Source organism: Dioscorea cayenensis, chromosome 17 (genome assembly GCF_009730915.1).
Source record: "Dioscorea cayenensis subsp. rotundata cultivar TDr96_F1 chromosome 17, TDr96_F1_v2_PseudoChromosome.rev07_lg8_w22 25.fasta, whole genome shotgun sequence".
NCBI lineage: Eukaryota > Viridiplantae > Streptophyta > Magnoliopsida > Dioscoreales > Dioscoreaceae > Dioscorea > Dioscorea cayenensis.
The window spans coordinates 1,515,854-1,522,919 of NC_052487.1; positions in this window are offsets into that span (position 1 = coordinate 1,515,854).

Consider the following 7,066-nt stretch of genomic DNA (forward strand, 5'->3'; position numbering starts at 1 on the left):
ATGCCCACCATTTAATTCTTTAGTTTGATTTCGCAACATACTAATGACACGATGCGGATACATCAATACCATGCTAATAAGTATCTATTTTTTTTTTAATGATAGAGAGCATTTGGTCCAATGTCACATTATTGTGTCATGAATGTTTTTTGAAATTTTTTTAATATTTATTTTTAAAAAAATATTTATTCTTTTAAAAGTATGTTTACAAGAGACTTAAAAAGATAATCCAGCTAAAATGGCTCCATCTTCAAGCCATCTCTGCATGTCAATTTCTCTAATTGAATTGGGAAAAGGCCTGAGTTCCTTCTATACCATAATTTGCTAACGAGTCTGCAAGGTTACTAAGTTCCCAAGGTACTAAACTAGGTCCATCATCAAGTTGCCGTTGAGGAGGTGATGAACATATATATTGGACTTCTCTTCTACATCCCCAACCACAGCAAGGATCATTGCCGCCAATGAGGTCCAGAGTAGCTAAGTAGTCATTATTAATACCATCTGCGTTGATTTAGAGCAACTCCAATAGCAATGAGCTCTGCTGGTAAACTGAAATCAGCAACAGTAGTTGATGAGAACTAGTAAGAATTATGTTGCCATACTCAACAGTTGCAATAAAATTTATACCACAAAAAGGGCAATCAGGATTGTAAAATGCATCATATATAATTGTAATCAAATGTTTTAAAAAAAGTTATTGAGATACTCCCTGGTGTGCACTTTAGTGCTATGAGTCAATATCTTGAGTGAGTACTATACCATGGTAAATTTTTACTTTGAGCACCAAATTTTAATTTATATTAGTTTGGTTATCCAAATTTAATTTAATTTCACCGGAAGAGCACCAAAAAGTTTTTAGAAGGAATTTGATGATGTAGCTGTTGAAATTGTCTTGTTAGCAGCAATTTGCCACATAATCTACTGATAAATACATGTCACGTCATTGACGATGTACAAATGCACCTTTTATGTAAATCAACAATATTCATGTGTACAAAATAAGTGGTCACATGGACATCATTTTTAATGTGCAGGTACGCATTTGCAGATGACACAGTGAATTGTTGTTGATGAGGTAATTCTGGCATTTACATCATCAAATTTATCATGGAAATCCCTTGGTACCTACTTGGTAAAACTAGATCAAAATTGAGTAACTAAAATGATAAAAATTAGAGTTTAATGTTCTAGATGAAAGTTGGCTATAGTAGAGTACCCACTCAAAATTTTTACCCCCAGCTTAAATAAGCAAAGTAAAGATGACTCTTGTTTTGTTTTATTTTTTTTTTTCCATCTTCCATGCACAGAAGCGGTTATTAAAAAAAATGAAATAAAGGCCATCATTCTTAATATATTTTTTTTAAGATAAACATTTTTTTAAAAAATAAAAGGTGTGGCAATGAGTTATATTTCCTATCTATGTCATTTAAAAAAATAAATATTAAATATTTTTTAGTAAATATAGGATCCAGCAATTTTTTACTTTTTTATTTTTTGGCAATGTCATTTGAATTTTTTTTTAATGAAGTTCAATTTGTTAAAATAATAGTATGGCAGTGGACCACATCATTCATAATGTATTATTTAAAAATAAAATAAAATATGTATTTTTTAAAAGTACATTGGCTTATGTGGTAATAGACCTGTCCATGAGCCAGACTGGTCGGGGTTGAGTCCATAATTAATTAGAATTGAGCTTGTCCAAAGCCGGTCAGGCCCGGCCCAATAATCCAAATCTTTATTTTTGCCAAAGTCTGCCTGAATATTTTGGCTTTGAATTCATCCCGCCCAAATTGATTTTTCATCAAATAATAAATAATTTATAAAGAGATTAACAATAATATTAAATTATGAACATTGTTCAATATTATTCTATAAAACAAATTAAAATCAAAATACCAAATGTACATCTTTGTTAGTTACAACAACAAAAATGATAACCCATTTTAAAAACTAATTAATAACTATATTATATAACTAGGGTTTTTAACAATAAAAATCAGATCTGGCCCATTTTTAAAAATAGGCTCCATATTTCGTTTAAAGTCCCGTCAAGGAGCCTCATATAAACTATTCAAGCTCTCCCAATTTTTATGTGGGCTTTCGGGTTTGGGCAGATAACCCGACCCTTGGATAGATGAGAGGGGTGGAGCATGGAGGCATGCATGGTTCCTGTTCATGTACAAGCATGGCAACAAGAGTATTATAATATTGTACTGTTGTGTTGTTTAGGTGTATACATCACAACAGTTCATGTTGTAAAGAGAGCATTGATTGATCGGCCTCCATATATCTTGGAGTTATGACTAGCCAATGAGAAAGGGTTTAATGTTTAGTTATGGCCAATGGTAAGTTGGAAAAAGCTCTGGCCAATGGTATGTATGGGTAAAAGTATGGGTGTGGCTTTTGACTAGTTACTTTTGAATATATAATAAGAATGAGTCCGTTGTGCTCATTGAGTCATTGGCTGGCTTGAAAGTTTTGACTTGTCTCCTCTCTAAGTTAACTGCAGTTTTACTTTTATCTCTCTGTGAGCTCTCTGAAGAGCATTCTATCAAACACATATGACAATGGTGATTTGAGTGTCTTCGATCAGCTCATCCCCGTTCTATCTGGCCCGAGCATCTAGAGTATGGATTTATTTACAAAATTTAGACGGCGAAACTTTTATCTAAAGTCAAATTATAGAGTTTAAAACTTTTTTTTCTTATCACTGTAATGTATTTTTTGTATTATATATTTTAGGTGCCATTAAATTAGTTGAGCCAAACATGGATTGAGTTTTTTTTATGATATTAAAGTTAGAAAGAAAAAAATTATTGGAGGAATCTCTCACTTTTGTGAATTTTTTTATGAATATTTTGGCCTTTGACCAATCCCACCCAAATAGATTTTTTCATCAAATAATAAATAATTTATAAAAATATTAACAATAATATTAAATTGTAAACACTATTCAATATTATTCTACAAAACAAATTAAAATCAAATGCCAAATATATACAACAACTAAAATTCAAACTATGATAACCCTTTTAAAAACTGAAAACTATTTTATATAACTTGGACTTTTAACAATAAAAATCAAATCCGGCCCATTTTTAAAAACCAGCTACATATTTTATCTAAGGTCCGGTCATGGGCCTCATATAAATTATTCAAGCTCTCCCAATTTTTTGGCGAGCTTCGGATTTGAGCGGATGACTTGACCCGTAGATAGATCTATGTCGTAAGGCAACATAGGGGACCAACCCAAGCCCTCCACCGGCAAAATTAATTTTTGGGATATAGTTAGAGAATTAAAAATGTATTTTTTTTATTTATGTTTTAAAAAAATTGTTTAAAAAAATACAAACAATAACGACAATGGTATGACACCAAAATATAAAGGGGAAGGTTATGAGTTTAAATTCCCATATGCAGTACTGTTTATACACTGTTCACCCAGAAATTTTATATTATTTTTATACTGTGCATACGCTATATATCCAGGCTACAGCACTGTTCAGTACTATTCATATTCATAAAAAAAGGAGTTTGTTGCCTATCATTCCGAAAAAAAAACGACAATAATAATATTATCATCATTAATAATAACAATAGTAATACAAAAGGCGGCTCCAAAATATATACCAAAGCACTTAAAATGTCTAATATAACATAAAAGAACAAAAAGACGATCCTTTGAAAATTCGCTAATGAAGACTATCCATTTGTTGTAGCACGCAAGGTAGGTGTGCAGCTCCATCTAATAAAAAAAACTACTCAAGTTATAATATCAACATCGAGGTTGCACTTGACTGTGGTAGCTAGCACTTAGTCAATCTTAGATTTCTTAGAATGTGCATCCATGTAGAGATCAAAAAAGGAACGTAGGGTAAGTTTTTTGATAGGGCATCAAATTATTGTTCATTTTTATTTTAGGGTCCAAACATTAATTTAAATCAAAATGGTTATCTAGCTTCAATTTTGTTTTACCAAATGATCACATAAGAGATTTTAGCTTATTTTTGATGATATATATGCTCGAAATTCTCTGTTATCATATATATGACAGATTGTCTGTTCTACTAATAATTCTATTTTACTTGCTATAGAGAATTTTTGACATTACATCATCAAAAGTAGGCCAGAATTTGTCGGATGGCCCTCTAGTGAAATAAAATTAAGGTTGTGTAACCATTTTGATATAAATTGAAGTTTGGACCCAAAAATGAAAACAAATACCATAGTTTGATACCCTATCAAAAAATTTACCCAAGGAACATGTGATTATTTTCAATGATAATTAAATTAGGAGGGAAGCAAACTATTATTGAATAATCAAATGCCTCAAAAATTATCTAAAATTAGGAAACTTTATTTTTTCAAGATTGCATGGGTTATTTATATACCACGACAAATCTTGACCATTAAAGTGCATAGCGTTCAAAATATTCTCTTAATGTAACAGAGTTACTATAACGAATACTCTACTATTTATATAGTACCATAATAAAATACCCATGTTATGATCAATAAACCAATGTATCACTTCATTTAATCAACTAAGGTTTAGGGATGTAAATGAGGTGAGAAATCTCCACTCCCCGTAGAGACCTGCCCCGATGAGACTTGAATTTTTTGAAATGGTCCTCTCGCTGGGCGGGGACCCCCGCCCATTCCCTACTTAGTGGGGTAGAGAATATTCTCCCCGCCCAGCTCCCTGTGGGAAATTCTCAAGGTGAATTTCACACCATGCAGGGATTTTCTAACAATAAAAATAAATTATATATATATAACAAATTAAGCATAAAATATAAAATTATATTGAGCAAATATTTGGTGTTTTGAAAAAAAATATTCGTTGCTATTTATTAATAATGTTTTAGTAAATATAACTTTCAAGTGTAATAGGAATTTAATTCAAAACAATTGAGTTGAAAATACAATCTTAAAAAAAATTAAAAATGTTATATATATATATATACACACGTCGATATATATCGGCTTAGGCATCGGGGTTACAAGGGTGCCAACGCTGATCTTGTAACCCCAACATCGGTGTTACTAACCTCAATGTTGGGACAGGGTTAGTACAATTGTGTCGGGTGGGGTAGGGATACCTCGACTCGCGTTGGAGTGGAGAGAATTTTGGGGCATGAAATCCCCGACCAATGGAAAAATGGGGATGGGGACAGGGACGGGAACATAGACTGGGATGGAAATCCCAGTAAATATCGAAGTCTAGAAGTGGCTACTTCAAAACATTTCTCTCTTTGACTTCGAGGAAATTTTAGTTGAAGTGGGACTTCGATGTCCCACTTCGGCCATGTGAAACCATGCAGGTGATTTAAATCACCCAAATTTATTTATTTTATTTTTTAAAATTTTATTTTATTTTTTATTTTTTATTTTATTGTTTTTATCATTTTTTTATCTTTTAATGTTTTTAATTTTTATTTATTTATTTTTATCTTTTATCGTTTATTTTGTAATTATTTAATTAATTATTTTCTCGTTTATCGTTTCAAAAAATATTTTTTTAAAAAAAAAATCATATAATAAACTTAACCCAACATGTGCAAGGGGGCATCCTGAGCCTATTATGAAAAGGTGAGTGGAATATTCCATTATTTTTCCAAATTTTCACTTTCACCAACTAATTAAAAAAGTGATTAATGCTTTAACACTTTCACTTTCAACCAAACCCAAAGAACTGAAGATTTTTAACTAAAATTTTCACTTCTCAATTAAAATGACATTTCAAAACTTCACCAATATACACTGAAGATTTTTAAAATTTTCACCAACTATTGATTTGTTATATCAAATCACTTCTATGTTGGCTCAAACCAATGGCCCAAACCATTGGCTACCAACCCCAAACCATGGCTTCTCTAAATCATTTGCTAGTTTATTAAACCATGGCTTTCAATTCTCACTACAAGAAAAATAAGAATTTGGTACGGTAGATTTGCAAGGATTTTGGCCAAAAAATCGTGACAAACTGATGTTGGCACGGATTTTTGCAAGGAAATATAACCGTGCCTATAGCATGCGTGACAAAAATAATTGTCATGGAATAGTAAAACCGTGCCAAATTTTGTCACGCTTTAACTAAACAGTGCCAATTTTGACACGGTTTTAGGCACAGGTTTTTTGTAACATTTTTTACACAGTTTTGTTTTGTCACGGTTTTAGGCACTGTTTTTTGTCACCATTTTTTGGCACAGTTTTAGTTGTCACATTTTTTGGCATGATTTTTGGCACAGTTTGGTTGATACAGTTTTTCGCACGGTTTTATGTTGTCATAGTGTTTTGTTACGATTTGTTTGGTACCATTTTTGGCACAGTTTTGTGTTGTCACGGTTTTTGGCATGGTTATGTGCACCCATCAACAATGGTGGTTTTGGTTGGCCTATAAATATGTGAGGTTCTCGTTCCAATTGAAGAAGCAAAGTGAGAGTGAGAAAATTAGAGAGAAAGAATAAGGATGAGAAGTGTGAGAAAATATTTTGAGAATTAGTCTATTCTCTAGTGTAAGAGAGTGAACTGGTTTTCTTCTTATTATTAGACAAAGTTTGACATTTGCTCACTTAGTAAATTTCTTTTATCCTTGGCCGTAGGTTTTACCAAGGTTTTCAGACCCGGACCGGCCATTGACCCGGAGAAGGGTAGGGGTCAGGGGTCGAGGGGTTCAACCGGGTTGAACCGGGGTTGAACCGGGGTCATTAATTTTTATTAAAAATAATATAATTTTTAGTTATATATAATTAAAAAAATTAAATATTGAAGAATAAAAAATAAAAAAAATAAAAACATGATTTTTAAAAATTTAAGCGAGTATTTTATATAAATAAATATTGAAGTACATCACATTAAAAATGTAAAATACACCCAATAACATAAGAATAAACTAATATAAAATTAATTGAGAAGCATAACAATATACACAAGGAAATACACAACTAAAAAATTCATAAAAAAAATTAAAATAAAAATATTCCCTTGGTCTCTACCTTCTTTAGTTTTATAATTTTACATTATAACCCCCAAACATTAATATATTATAAAAATAAAATAA